The 16432-nt window shown below is 42.4% G+C and overlaps 1 protein-coding gene and 1 non-coding gene across 3 annotated transcripts in view; one reads left to right on the forward strand and one right to left on the reverse strand.

Annotated features, from left to right (window-relative positions):
- Celf2 (CUGBP Elav-like family member 2) overlaps nucleotides 1-16432 on the reverse strand; it is an 821906-nt gene that overhangs the window by 762749 nt on the left and 42725 nt on the right. The window lies entirely within an intron of this gene.
- Nucleotides 10688-10789, forward strand: LOC116884121. Its single transcript, XR_004385851.1, has one exon. It is a non-coding gene; the product is annotated as a U6 spliceosomal RNA (small nuclear RNA).

The following is a 16432-nucleotide window of genomic DNA, read 5'->3' on the forward strand; positions in this document are numbered from 1 at the left end:
ATTATTTAGAAAATTATTTCTAAAGAGTATCCTTAACTTTCTTCTGGAAGAATTTAAAGAGGCCCAGAAAAAGAAAATGCCAACATGACCTCTCCATGGTATAGTTAAGGGTTTTATGTAGCTGTGAGACAGAAATCAACCAGAGGCATCTAGAAGAGTCCAGCAGAGAGATGGAGAAGTAGAATGAACATGGCTAACAGACAGGGCATAGCTAGGGCCAGGGAAGCAGGAGAGAATAGTAGAAATGGCGAGACATCAAGAAAAGGAGGAGATGCGAAGACAGGCGGGTGCCACTGTAATGAACAAATGTGATAGAGAGATGGGAAAGATAGAAAAATGGAGTGGATTTCTGTGCAAGGGAAGGAGGTAGAACTGGAGATATGGTGATGGTGATGGGAGAGAGAAGGCTGCTGGACATGTTCTCATTGACCAGTACAACAGCTTAGAGCTCATGGAGATGCAGACTCAGCTGGGGAACCTGAGACCCACTGGGTGCAGGATTGATTCCCTTGGCTTTGGGAATTGTGGGAAGCCTGCTGAGATGAAGAGAGGCTCACTTTCTGAATTGGACTTCCTTGAAGGAAAGTCAGAGTCTGGCATAACCACCAGAGGACATGTTGGGTTGATGGTCCATGTGGTCGCCCCTGTCCACCTGAAGCCTGACATATGCAGTCTGGGCTGCTGCCTGATGTCTCAGTGATGTCCTCAGGCTTAGCTGCCTCAGGGACCATCCCAATGTGAGAAGCATGTGTAGCCATGAGGCCATGATGAGGCCTGTGGCCCACACTCTCACTGAGGCCCGTTAGCTGATCAATGGCCCTGACATCGCCAAGAGTCAACGTTAGTTGATGTCCATGACCCTGTGGCATATGCCACCATCAAAGCCTATGAGGTTGCCAGCTGAAGCCATTTTAATGTCTGTGGGCACAGGAAAGTTGTCACTACCCCTGGTAGGAGAGCTGCCCCCTTCTTCACTGCCCCAAATGACTTTTTGCAGCTGGTACAGGCCCAGAAACACCCATCCTCTCTTGGGGGGTGGTGTTGACCACTAAACATTTGACCATGTTCAAGTGAATGTATGGATCACACAAAATGGACTTGTTTTTTTCTTTTTCTTGTTCTTTTCCATGGGAGGCGGTCATATGAGAAGTGGGGAGGACATGGGAAGACTTAGAGTTGAGTACCATCAGGCTTATGGTATGAGATTTCCAAATAATTAATAAAAATAACTTTTAAAAAGAGATAAAGAATAGCGTGTGTGTACAGACACTCACAGAGATAGAGAGATAAGAGGTAGTAAAATTACACATATGAACATATATGTGTCTATATATGAGAGAGGGAAGAGAAGGAGGGAGGGATAAACACACACACACACCACACACACACACACACACACACACACACACACAGAGAGAGAGAGAGAGAGAGAGAGAGAGAGAGAGAGAGAGAGAGAGAGAGAGAGAGAGAGAGCCAGAATGTAGAGCAGGGAATAAAACCTTGCCATTATAAATATAATAAATGGGGGTGGGTACAGTAGTAAAACACCAGCATGCTTACATGGAAGCTTTGAGATGTATAACAAGTGCTTGTGAGTATGGACTGAGGAAGCCTGGAGGTCAGAATGGGTTTTAATATTCATTCACAGATATATGTCAGTAGAGACCTATGTTCTTTCTGCCAGAGGTAAGGGAAACAGCTCCTTTTGGCAGCTGGGAACTGGTTTCACAAATTCCTGAGGAATGCTGGACTTTCTTTAGCTGCCAGAAACCCTCCTATAGACCAGCTTCAGTTTATTTTTGGATATTTGGACAGCCTGAGAGATCTAACAGAAAGTAAATCTCTTTGGAAACAACTTAAAATGAAGCTTAAGGAATATTTCCAGTGCATGTGACTGTTTCCTTTGGTGATAATATATGAATAGTGTGAGGCCCAAAATCTCAATTCTACTTTAATACTGATGGTTCACATGTTTATTCAAGAGTCCGGGTAATATTTTCATGTGAACTAGGCTTAGCCATAACCCAAGATCTCTGAATTTTCTGTTGGATTCAAGGGTGAACATACACAGGAAAAAGTGCACACATTCATATGCTAGGAAGGGTCTTCATGCAACCCTCCATGCTGAACTCTAAGTAGCTCAAGCCGACCTCAAAATCTGTGATCCCTCTTAGGACGGTTCTTCTTGGTTATCAACCTGACTATATATGGAATGAACTAAAACCAAAAAATGGAGGGGCATGACTATGAAGAACTTTGGCTTCATTTGAAGTAGGAAGATCTACTTCCCATCTTATCTTTGAGGTGGGAAGGCACACTTATAATCTACATCTTTTGACGTGAGAAGACATACCTGTCGTCTGGGCCATGCCTACTGCTTGAAGCCTATATATGGATGTCCATTCCTTCACTAGCATTGGAGTCTACTTCTTCAGGATTCTCATGTATACTGAAGACTAGCCGAGACATCCAGTCTCGTGGACTGAACTACTACTGGATTCTTGGACCTTCTGTTCATAGACAGCCATTGTTGGATTAGCTGGACCACATCCTGTAAGTCATCCTAATACTCCAACCTCCCTGTACCCTTTTATGGATTCATTCTATAACTTAGGTTACTATAGAGAACCTTGACAAATATACTTCTGAAGAATATATCTTATTTTAAAGATAAAAGGGGAGTCTTCCTTATCTCTGCTTTGGGTCTAGACTTTCTGTCTCTAACTCACTAGGCCTGTTCCATAGTAGAGGGGACCTTGGTTTCCCCCCTCAGGGTCCAAACTCTTGTTTCCAGCCATCTCTTGATCCGTCCAGATTGGGGCTGTCACTTCTTCCTATTGAGTCATTTGAAATCTTACCTCTTTTTAAAGAACACGTTTAATAGGAACTCGAATTCCACGAGCTACTTTTTTATGACTTGGTACCATGACTTCTGTCAGGTCCCGATTTGAAACCATCCAGCTTGACTAAGTAGTTACTAATCTGTTTGGTTTCCATTTAAATGCTCCCCCTTCCCTTTCCCCACGTGCTCATTACTGTCGTTTATATTCAGCTTCTGATGAGAGCTAACCATTTTTGTGAAGCCTAGAGCATAATAGGTATTAAAAGCTCAAGCCTTCTGATGCATCTGCTATTTGTTTTCCCTCCCTACTAATTAGTGGGTCCACATTCTCTTTTGTCTTGTTCCTAATGTATTTGTGAAATATTGTCGGGCTGCCCTTTGTTTCTCTCGCTGGTTGCATCTCATATTGTACTCTGGCTTTCCGGCTGCTGTTCCCATATTACACGTGCCCTCTTCTCTTACCCTTGCCTTCAGCACAGTGGCCCCATTTTCCCTTTGCACGCCATTTCATCCTGGCAGCTTAAAGTGCAGTGTGGGCTTTGCACTCCATAGAATGACTAGCAAAGAGAAGGCTCGAGGACATGTTCCTAAGCATTGAGGGAATAGGAATAGCTTGGCTCTTCTCATGCTTGCACGAAATATTCTAGTATTTTCTGGCTAAAGATCTATTGACACCTACCCAATACCCTGGGAAACTTGTCATGGTGCCAGATCACACACAGTCTGGATAATCTCAGGCAGGCAGTGACATCTTTTGTTGATTTCTGTAGACAGTGGGCAAGATGTCAGCTATGAAAGGCTCGCTTGTGCAGCTCTACTTGTCCTTTCTTGTTCCCGTGGAAACTGATAGAAACTTTACATTTCTCCATAGGTCTTTCAACAAATGCCCGAAGTACACTGCTGATCATCATGTGTCCTGACACAGTTCAAAAATGAAATTGAGCTCAACTCATCTGTTTCAGTCACTGCTGGGTAAGATGAAGAAGTGAAAGATTTAGTAGCTTCAGCTTTTAAGAAAAGAATTGAGCACTCTCAGAACGTTTGTCGCCTTTCTCATTTCTGTGGCCAAATATGTGACAGAAAGCACTTTGAAGGAGGGAGGGGTTATTTTGTTAATTTACTCTGATGGCCATTCCTGGTTTTCAACTTGACCACATCTGGAGAGTACTACAATCCAGACTTGGAGGGCGTACCTGTGATCCAGATCTTGAAGCTGGAAGACACAGGCTTCTGACCCAGATCTTGACGTGAAGATCTTGAGACATAGTGGCCATAACAAGTTTAGGCCTAGGCAAGGTAGTGCATGCCTTAAATCCCAGGCAACTGAGGCAAGCAAATTTGTGAGTTCAAAGTTAGCCTGGGACAAAGCAAATTCCACATCCAGGTGTGGTGGCCCACCTTTAATCTGAGCCATAACTTCTACTGGAGGCCTACATAAGGGCATTGGAGAAGGAAGGCTCGCTCTTCTCGTAACGTACTTGCCAGCACATCCATTGGAACTTACCTCTTCAGGATTCCAGCTTATACAGAAGACCAGGTAAAACAATTAGCCTTATGGCTGGGCAACTACTAAACTTTTGGACTTCCCGTTATAGCTGCCCATCATTGTGTTAGTTGAACTACAGACTGTAAGTCATTACACTAAACTCCCTTAACATATAGGGATATTCTAGAAGTTCTGTGACTCTAGAGAACCCTGACTAATACGTTTACTTTGTTTCTTCTTTGGGTTACAGTTCAAAGGTATACGATCTGTCACGGTAGGGAAGGCTTGGAATCAGTAGCGTGGAGCGGTTTGGTTGAATTTTTGTCTATAGCAAGAGGACAGGAAGCAGGGCCAGCCCAAGAAACTTTGAGCTCCACCCCTAGTGATCTGTTTTGTTCAGCTGGGCCTCAGGATTACTCCCAGCTGGGAACTGAGCATGCTGATCCAAGAGCCTATGGCATCAGAAATTATGATGTAGATTTCATTGGCTTGTAATATATAGAGGTATGAGGGCAGCCATACTCCTAGTCGGATGAGGCACCCAGAGGATCTGAACTGCTATAAATGCAACAATTTACTTCCACCGGACTGTGGGACTGTCCCTGGTGCTCTGTGGGTAACAAGGAAGGCAGAGCCTCTTTCTTGAATCCTTGTCCTGTGTGGGTCTCTTGAATGGTATATTCTGGTTCATATAAGTAAGTAAGTGAGAGCAGTTTTAACCAGGTCTGACTTACCATTCTTATTAGTCTTTAAACCTGGGGCGAGCCTTGTGGTCTGCCTCAGCTCAGCATCTGGGAGGTGGCCTATTTATAAGCAGAACACCCTGAAATTGTTCATCTATGAGAAGGCTTTTGTGAGGAAAATGGGAACTGACAGGAACATTGGAGGCATTCTTTAATTCTCAGCACTTTGCTTTCATGGGGTACATCTGTCAAGACTGTTTTCCCTTTTCTTTCTCTACCACTAGGAAGTCAAATTAGCTGTTGACTTGTGAAGTTCCAAAGCTCCTGTAATGCTAACCTAAATGGTAATAATATAGACACATCTTACATGCTATAAGAAATACTGTCAGAAAGAATGTCATGGGTCATTTCTGTTCTGAAAATTCAGATGCGTTCACTTTGTGAATTTATCTTACTGGTTTAGCCTAATATTAGGTGACAGTAATTTACATAAAAGATTTCCCCTCAAGCATTCATGTATCTCTGTATTGTAATCAGACTTCTGAGTTAAAACCTTCAAAAAGCAGTTACTGCCAGATTTCAGACCAGAATTTCTTTTATGTACACGAAGATTAAGCCCCATATAACCACAGAAAATACCAATGATGACTCTAAGGCTTTAGCAATTTTTTTCTTTCATATATATGAAATAATATATGTATGTATGTATATATCTTTCTGGTTTTACCTCACTGTTTAGTCAAAGCCCCCAAATCCATGTCAGATTGTTCCTGCATTGTTATTGATGTCAAGCTTCAGTTCATACTCTGTTCTTATGCTATATTATGTTCTTATGCTGTATTATGATGTCCCTAATTCATCTTTTCCTTACCTTTTTAGTCTGAACTCCTGAAAAATATTTGTCTATTTAATTTTTTGTGCTATTTGCTTCCTGTACCCAGATCTCAGGAACAGACAACACATCTCTCTCTCCCCCTCCACCCCCTTTGTGTGTGTATACATTATATATACGGTATGTATATATATCTGTATATATATATACGCACATGCATATATATATGTATAGATATATGGTATGTGAGTGTGTGTATATACCATATATATGATATATATATATATATATATATATATATATGATATATATTTCGGACCATGTTGACAAATATTCCCACTGTGCAACTGGCCTTTAGGTGCGTACTAGGGATGGGAGTTTAAGCCCTCCAACCTGTAAGGGCTTTCCTACGAAGTCATCTCCCTAACCTTAGAACTGACGTTTTACATTGTCTTGCAGTTCATCTGTTTTTCTTTCTTTGCTGCCTCTGTCACCCATTTGTTGGTCCTTAGAAGTGGCCTCCTGTTTTCCTAATAGGAAGCCATTTATCTCATACCATTTTGTGCCGCAGTGTACCTACTTTGATGTTCATTAGAAGAAAATAAATGCGAATATTAAGTGCAAACATTAGCTTCTTTCAGATTCTATGCATCAGCACTTAGTGCTTAATTAAAGATTTTACTGAATCTCCATTAGTGTTTTGCAGCCCAAGATAATAAGAGAGAAATTTTGCTCCTGTAGTGTTGGAGTTCAAAGAACTAAACCACTAAACCTATAAACTAAAGAAACCCATGGGCAGAACCATGACTTGTCCAGAGCCCTTATAGACAAGATAAGCAGCTTGTCTATAACACAGTGGCAAACCAGTAGGACAACATATAGCCTCGAGCTATCTAGTGTTTACATAATTCTGTATACCACTGTTTCCTATTCAGTCAGCTACAAGGGTTGAGGAATGCTCGAGATTTATCTTAGGGTCATTTTAGGTCTAACACTGGGTCTGTAGGAAGCAAAATATCTACTTCCGTATCACAGTAGTCTCAATGAGAGTAGAGAGAGAGGCAGAATAAGCCGGCACATGGGAAGGAAGGAAGCAGCACAGGAGGGTGGTGTTAGGGAATGGGCTGGGTGCCACTCATTGCTTTGCAGCCACCTGCTCTCCTAGTGACATAAAGAAAATGCTATGCTTGGTTAGAATGCCCAAACAGCTGGGTGGGTTTCAAAGAGACTGGAGGTGGTTATGACATGGTTTGTTGCTTTTTCATTGGCAGTGAAATCTGATGGTGCCGGGGAGGCCATTGTGTTCACACCAGAACCTGGCAAGCACAGGTGTGGGAGGCTGGAAACCTGGAAAAGAAAATGCCATTTTATGAAGACTTTTCTAGCACATTAACCATATAATTCCTCAGCACGACCACTGGGTTTCGGCAAAATGCAAACGTCTCCCAGACAATGGCCGGCATAGTGGGTGGCTTTTGGAAAAACCTTCAGAGCTCTTGTTGAAGGAACATCGTGGTAGCTTCTCAAAACTAGGTAAGATCCCTCCCTCTCGCCCCTACTGTCTTTGTCTACCTTTTGAACACTTGTCAGTCTAAACGGCTTCCTCAAACTGAGCAAATTTCATAAGACAATTTGACATCGACTCTGGCTGATGCCTTCAGTGCACTTGACTAAGGCAGCAAGGCTTCAGATGTGAAATATGGGTTTGGGTGTCAGCCTGAACTGCAGGAAAAAGTCACATGTCAAAACATCAGATTTCCTTATTTCAGTGGTTGAGCTGACCAAAGGCAAGGTGGTGGATAGCTGACACCCTTCCTGATCCATTTTCCCTCCCTCCCTCCCTCCCTCCTTTCCATGTTTAAATTATACTACTTATTCTCCCCCCAAGACGCAAAATTCTTATGGAAGGTAAACAGGCTAAATTGGATAAAAATGTGAGCTCTGAGCTCAGATAGCCTTAGTTTGACTGGGAGCTGCTGTCACTTCTGGACTATCATGCCAGGTCTGCATTAGGGATACGTATAATAATGCCTGCTCACAGTATGTGTAAGGGGTCTGAATGAAATGTAATGGCAGAGCAAACAGTCAATAAATGTCACATGTGATTATGCTCCTGGGTATTGTTTCACGGGGGGGAGGAGATAAGAATTCATTCACTAACCATTGTCACCATGGTTATTCCCATGGCTCAGATGTTCATCACTGAATGAAGGCAAGGTGGAAGGTCATGGGGTCTCTCTCCAAGCATGCAGGTGCCAATGGTGTGGAGGTGATAGAGAGGGAAAAAACTATACGGGTCAGGCCTGCTCGATCAGGGTAAATGAAAATTCCCGGAAGAGAGTGGGAGAAAGGAGAGAGAGGAAAGTATGTTCTGGATTCTGATAGAGGAGCATTGTGTTCAGAGATCTGGAAAGGCCTCTTCTCTCTTCGTATCCCCTGAAGGGGTCGGGGTGGAGGTGGAGAACAGAGTTCTGTGGAGGTAAAACATTTTTTCTGCATTACAAAAAAAAATGATGCTGAATGTTTATTTTCTGCCATTGTCTTTCTCCAGATCTATGGAAATAATTTACAGAAGACCCCTGAGGGTAATTAAGCTCACAATTCCTTTGCCAGTAAAATGAGAAAAGCCAGCTCTCCGTAAATTCTGAATTCCACCATGGATGTTGCAGAAGCAGAACTAAAAACAGCTGCATTCTCTCTCCGCTGCAGAGTCGACTATAATTTGCTGCTACCCTCACTCCCAGCACATAGCAATCAGCGCTCAGAAGTGCAGGGATTTAAGATGATGAATGTTTTATTTCTTAAAATAAACAGTAGCAATTTAGAAACACAGTTATGTATTTTACATTTATTTCTTATATAGTAAAAATATATTGGAAACTTCCTTACTGTCAAAAATCCTTACGTGCACTTGTCAGAAATATCAAGATGACATTCGAGCATGGAATTCAGATTTAAATAATAGACTTCTGAGATATAGTCCATGGAACTTCTGATTGTTTGGTTTGCCCTGACCCAGCACTGCAGATTTCCCACTCCTGCTTCAGAATTTTACGGCTGTTATGTCTAATAACTATGCATTCTAATAGTTAAAACTATGCCAAACTATGAATATTTTTAACATTTTACTTCTGCTTCCCCCTCCGCCTTCCTCTCTACTCCATTCCCCCACTCACTACTCTCATTTCTCCTTCCCTAATTTCCTTTCTTTTTCATTTTTGTGTGGCATGTTACTGCTACGTATTCCAGTCTAGGTTTGAATTGGCCATCTTCCTGCCTCAGCCTCCAGAACACTAACAAGTGTGCACATTCTGTCAGTCACACCTCTAGCTGTAATAAAATACCATGATTCAATGCAACATATGTAAGAGCTTATTTTGACTTATGCTTCCGGAGGGTTAGAAGTCCATAATAGTGGAGAAGACAGAGGTAAGAAGCCGAGAGATCACATCTCAAGCACCCACAGGAATTGAGGGAGCGTAGGGACTTTCCACAGCCTTACACCCGCCACCTCAGGTCAAGATTAGGCCAAGTACCAGCTTCCCACCTCCACCCAAGGCTAGGTCAAGTTCCATTCTCCACCCATATATCTCTGGAGAAACAGGGACATTCTTGAAAAACCAAAAAATGTACTGACTGATAGTCACCTGACCCTCTGATCCCATATAGAGTTTGAATGCATGTTATATGCTTGTTAGCCAATAGATTCAAAGGTCAATATACTTAGCCAATGAGTTTAAACTGTAACCTTGCTGATGTAACCTGTACCCCTAAAAAGTATAAAAACTGTTTGTTATAGCCGTTCAGGGTCACTTTCCAGTCACTTGCCACAAGGAGCTGATTGAGAGTCAACCCTGATGTCCCAAAAAAATAGACCTCTTGAGTTTGCATCAAACTCTGTTCTCTGTCTCACTTGTGGGGTCTCCTGGTAGTTAAGACTCACTTTGAACCTTACAGAATAAGAGAGAGTGAACTGGAAAAGGGGATGAGGCTAGAGATTTTCAATATCCACTCTAGTGACTCACTCTCTCCACCAATACTCAATGAACTAAACATTGCATAATCTCCCAAAATAGTACTGACAACTGGGAACCAAGTGTTCAAATACATGAAGTTAGAGGAGTCATTTCTCATGTAATTCACAAAAACCATCATGCGTGGGTAGCTTTTGTTTTTACCACCTAGGACAATTTAGTTTCCTGATGAGACTCTGTCTTAGTCAGGATTCCTATTCCTGCACAAACATCATGACCAAGAAGCAAGTTGGAGAGGAAAGGGTTTATTGAACTTACTACCATGCTCTTCATCACCAAAGCAAGTCAGGACTGGAACTCAAGCAGGTCAGGAAGCAGGAGCTCATGGAGAGGCCATGAAGGGATGTTTCTTACTGGCTTGTTTCCCCTGGCTTGCTCAGCTTGCTTTCTTATAGAACCCAAGACTACCAGCTCAGGGACTACCACCCACAATGGGCTGGGTCCTCACCCCCTTGATCACTAATTGAACAAAAATGCCTTACAGCTGGGTCTCATGAAGGTATTTTCACAACCGAGGCTCATTTTTCTGTGATAACTCCAGCTTGTGTCAAGTTGACACACAAAACTAGCCAGTACAGACTCCTTGTAGGATGTGACTTCTCCAGCTTCTCCACACTGTTTTCATATCTTTACTATAGACATCTAATCTTGCTGGAGCTGTTATCATCTCTGTCTACGTACTCCAAGACCTGTGGCTGTTCAGACATACCATTATTTCATTGATGGCCAAGCAGGAATACATGACAACATCATCTTAGAATGGCTCTCCATTTTAGAGATGCTCAAAGAGAATAAGAATGATACAATGATGTTTGCTTCAGCATACATATACTGAAACTGGAACAATACAGAGATTAGCATGGCCCCTGCACAAGGATAACGCACAGATTCATTAAAGCATTCCACAACAGGAAAGAAAAGAACAACACAGTGTAAATATCAACACCCACAAGTCCTAGGATGAAACCAGTAATGTGACTGATCAAAGCTCAAAGAGTAGGTGGGGGGTGGTGCGTAGCTTGGTAAAGTGCTTGCCGTGCAAATACGAGGACCGGAGTTCAATTTCCAGAACCCGTCCAAAAGCATGGTGCTTCAGCCTTATAACCCCAGTGCTGAATAGGTAGGACATATAGATTATTGACCTACTGGCCGTCCTAACACAATCAGCAAGTTTCAGACCAAGGAAAAGAAGCATACAGTCTCAGAAAAACAAGGAAACAAGATGGACAGCATCTTGATGAATGGCACCTGATGTTGACCTCTGACCTCCAAAGACCTCACATACCTGCAAGTCTGTACCAGCGATCAAGTCTGCACACACACACACACACACACACACACACACACACACACAGAGAGAGAGAGAGAGAGAGAAAGAGAGAGAGAGAGAGAGAGAGAGAGAGAGAGAGAGAGAGATCAAAATACTGCATAAGTCTCCTGCATCTCACTGCAAATCTTTCCCACTTAGCTTGTCTACCACTGTGACCTTGAGGAGTCCTGGATCCTCTCTTAGCAACATCTCCCCTCCTTCTTAGAGTGAAGTGAACAGTGATAATAACAGAGTATTAGCAAGGCACAGTAGGACGGGAAGCTCAAAAGAATTCCTTGAATTCAAGTCACCCTTTTTACTTCCTCAAGGTCATTCGATTTTTTTTTTGTACCAGATTGAATCACATTTGCTTTCCCTAATTCTTAAATAAAAGTACTCAATTATCATGCATGACCCTTTGAAAATTCTGGTGGGAGATATTCAGTGTTTAAAGGATGACCTTTAGGCACAGCAATGTAGACAAAAAAGGCAAGAAGTCAGAGGAGGATAACAGTGGGTTTTCATGCTTGGCATAACTGCCTGATTTCATGAGTCCTTTCAGGTAGTGGATACATTGCATATCCAGACTCAACTATGAGAGTTTGGCATGACGCTTATAAAATATAATTACACGCCATTGTAGAGTTTGTCCCACCTATATATAGCCCTGGGGGGGGAGTTCACTTGCCCAGGACCCCTGTCCTTAATAGCATTTGCATTCTTTGCTTATTGATTGATTAATTTTTTTATTTAGCTTTGCACCATATTTGATTCCTTTTATTTCCTTTGTCTCTTCAGATCTCTTTTCAAGTCAAATGCTACAGGCAAAGCAGTTTGGTTCTGGCTGCTATTATGCATTTACATAACCTGTTATGTAATTCCTCATTTGTCATAAATGTTAATTAGCTGTGCTTTGCAAGTCACACCGAGGTTATCCCGATTTTGCTGATGAGGAAATTGAGGGGAAGATTGATTGGGAGCAACAATTTGAATCACAACACACGGTGACCTCACAGCATTTCAGGACTTGGCACCAAAGCTCTGTGTTCCACGGTTTGGGGCTTAATTGACAGATTTAGCTAGCTCTAATTGGTTCCTTTGAAGAAGAAACTGGGAAATGCGTTACCAATGCCCTTCTTTTCTACTATTTCTAACTATTTCTGACCATGTAAGAATCTCCCAGGGTGGAGATCCAGAGCCTCCTCACTGAATCTCACCTTAGCCTCTCAGTGTGTGCTGCTATTGTGTGTAGTATGTGTTAGTGAGGGTGTCTGTGCACATGTGTGGGCAGGTATTCATGTACATGCATATCACGTGGAAGCCAGTAGATGTCTTTCTTAGATGCCATCAACCTTCCATGGTTAGTTTCTGAGTTTTTCTCAGCAAACATAAAGCTCATCAATTCTCCTGGACCGATCTGGCCAGTGGGTTTTGGAAATGTGCCTGACTGGTCCCCTCTCAACCGTGAGGCCAAGGCACAGCCAAGGTCTTTGCTTTACCTAGGCTTTCTCGAACAAGAACTTTTAAAAAAAAACCTCGATCGCAGTTCTACTTGAGCTGCCTACTTCCTGCACTTCTTGTGACAAGGGTCAGTTTGCTTTGTTTCTGTTTCTTCCGGTTCTTTTTAGTTATGCAGAACTGGAGAAGCTCTTCAGTAGCTACTGTTTACATAGAAAGGGATACTTAGGTCAGTGAGGTGCTTGCTTTGCAAGCCTGAGGAAGTTATTTAGATTCCCAGAACCTCCTACCCTCCTCGCCATCCCCCCACCCGCAAACCCAAACAAAATAGAAGCCTGGTGTGGATGCAAATACTTGTAACCCTGCCGGCCCTTGGTATGGAGACAACCCCATCTGGAGCTGGTTAGTGAGTTCCAAATCCCAGTGAGAAATCCTGCATCAAAAACAAAACAAAATGTGGATGAAACCTCAGTTTTTATATCTGGCCTCACATGTGATCAGGTACCAATGTGACTTGAGCACACGCAGGCGCGCGTGTGCATGTGTGCATGCGTGCACAAACACCCACACTCACACCCACAGACAATCAACGTACACAAGAAAAGATACTTGGCCCAGTCTGTTATCAGCCATCAAGAGGTCAGCTGTAGGCCTGCCCATTTTGAGGATAAGTTCTATGAATAGATCATGGATGATAACTAGCTACACTCCAGGGCCAGTTCTTTTTGGAAACTTCCCCATTTCCACCACTCTAAGCTGAGTTACCTATCTCATTCTAGAACGTACAAAATGTAAAACTTTATTTTTTGCACATGGTCCCTGAGGATCGCGGGATAACGTCTTCCAAAGCCCTCAAGGATTCTGGGTGCTTGACAAAGAATGTGAATGAATCCATCAGCAATCCATCAGGAGTGGATGGATAGCTTTGGGGTATTTGCTCAGGCAAGGGCTGATGGAAGAGCCTCTGGCAAGAGAAGGAATTTAGACTTTGCTCTCATACATTACTTTGGTTCCTTTTTTGGAGTCAATATAGAAAGTGGTGGGCCGTGTAGCCAAATGGATTCAGAGAGCTCACAATTTAAAGTAATAAGGCTTTATACCAAGTCAACCCCCGATGGTGGGTGTGTAGAAAACTTAGTGTCAGAGGTGTCCCTTTCTGTAATTTGTACTTCTATTGTACATACACTGCTTTCCTAAAGGCACCTTGAAGCTTCATGATACAGCAACATTCCCATATTGCCTTTCTTCTTCTTCTTTTTTCCCCTCATAATTTAAACTGGACAAATAAGGAATGTCTTTAAAAATGATCAAAGTAGTTGCTTTTATGAATTGATAGAAACTTTTAAAAGTTTTGAAATAGAATGCAAAAGAAGGGAGGATGGAGAGGTAGTCTAGCAATGAAAAGATAGGTTTGTAAAAATGATCTGATTTTGGCCCCTAGCATCCATCTGAAAGAGCTGTGCTTGTGAATTACCAGTGCTGGGGAAGTAGAAATAGGAGGATCCCTGAACTTGCTGACTAGCTGGTCTGGCAGGATTATCAGTCTTTAGGTTGAGTGAGAGACCCTGTCTCAAACAATAACGTGGGGATTAGTTGAAGAAGACTCTAAAAATTGACCTTTGGCCCCACATGCACATACACATACAAGTGTGCATGTACAGAGCACAGACATGGACATGTACACATGTGTGTACACAAAGAAAAGAAAGTAAAAAAATAAAAAGGAAAGAAAAAAGAGAAGAAAAAGGCAAGGAAGCCTTCTGATCCAGTAAGACTGCCATATCAAGGGCAAAATGTTATTCTCTCATCAAATCAGACCTGTGGGGTCTGTTGGAAGGCTGATCTATAACATTCCTTGGTCTTTAAGTACTATATTAAGTATTACATGGCTTCTAGCTTGTGAACAAATTTAAGAGGAAACAAACTAGACCCGACCAAACCAAACAACACAAGGACCTATTCAGTGTTACAAGAATTGGATCCAGGAGGAGTGCTTAACTTGAACGCTCTAAGACACTGGCTCCTACTAGTGACTGCAACTCAGAACAGTACAGGAACAACAAGGGAATTCACCCATATCTAAAATAACAAGTCCCGTCATACAGTTCTTAATGATGTTAGAGGAATCACTGAAGTGAGAGATGTAAAGTCAGGTAACCTGTAGCTTTTATGAGGGAGCAGGCTATAACCAGCTCAAGGTTATTTCTTTCTAAGCCTGGGATGCTCGCCAGAGTGTTGATATGACCACCAGCTAAGACTAAGAGATGAACTTCCTCTTTTTTTAATGCCAAAGGGATTTCAAAAAGGAAATGAAGAGATAACTGTGTTGAACAGGAGAAGAGCAGCACCCCGAAGGCAGAGACAGACAGACAGACAGACAGACAGACAAAAAGACTAATGGATAATATTAGGAGTTCCTGAAGTATCCAGACTGGGCATCTTTGAATGAATAAAGTTTTGTGCTGGTTGTGCGGTCTCGGTTAGCATGGGCATCACATTTTTCTATTGTTAAGATACAGAACTGCTGATATTTGATGTTATACATTCCAATTTGTTACCCTAGATGTCATCAGCAGCACAAATATTTACAGAGTTCCTCTTTAGACAGAGTGTGAGGAGAAGAAGCTTTTGATCACAGGGAATTCTTAATTACCTTTTTCTATTTATACCCTGGATTAAGGCACTGGTCAGTTCCTAATCTTTTTATTTATTTCAATAACATTTTATCCGTTTATATATTCTATGTATATGGGTGTTATATTTGCACACTAGAGGACATCAGATCCCATGGGACATCAGATCTTGTAGTGGTTGTGAAGCACCACGGGAGTGCTGGGAATTGAACTTAGGACATCTGAAAGAGCAGCCAATGAGCTTAACCACTGAGCCATCTCTCCAGACCTACTTATTTCTTAAAAGGAAAACGAGAGTACCTTATTGTGTTTTCCAAGGTCCTTCATGAATATTCCAGCTGTGACATTAGACAGTGACTCATTTCAACGCATACCTACTGAAGGCTGACATTCAGTCTCCTACTGATTCTTCAAGAGGAAGACACAGCTCTGCTCATTACAGCATCTTCACGCACTAGCAAATGAGGGTCTGTGAGTGCAAATCGTGGCCCTCTGTAGAACCAGCAATGAGAGTGACACATCTTTCCATGGGTCCTACTGTGTGTTGCCAACTGGCCAGAATGGTTGACTTATATTTTCTCATGTTTCCTACAAGCTTTGAGAGTCTAATAGCATCATCCATGTTTCACAGTTAGGGAAACTGAGACACAGACAAAGGGAAGTAGCCTATGTGAGGCTGCATGGCAGAACCTGCATTTAGGCTCAGTGGGGGTAGGAAAAGGATACAGGAAGCAGCTGCAGAGGCAGCGTTCATATTAATTAGACATCCCGCCCCTCTGCGGAAGACTCCTCCTTTAAATGTTGAATTTGTCCTCATAGCCTGTTCTTTTCTCTTTTGGACCTTGTCTTCCTTGTGGTTTATTCTACAAATCACAGAAGAATCTGCCCCCCATATGTATATCTATCTACATGAAATATGCAGAAGAATATATCTGCATGCATGTATATATGTACATATGCATATATGTACATAATGGATCAATTAAAATGAAGCAGAGCACACAACTCTCTAGTTCCCGGCCCTTACATTACTTCCTGTGTAATGAAGACCCTAACACAGATGCTCACGCAGGCCTACGGAGTCTCTGCGTTCTGCTTTAACCATTCCTCGCAGCTCATCTCCCTGCTCACCCAGGACTTACATCGATTGGCCGT

The sequence above is a fragment of the Rattus rattus genome, chromosome 14 (genome assembly GCF_011064425.1).
Source record: "Rattus rattus isolate New Zealand chromosome 14, Rrattus_CSIRO_v1, whole genome shotgun sequence".
NCBI lineage: Eukaryota > Metazoa > Chordata > Mammalia > Rodentia > Muridae > Rattus > Rattus rattus.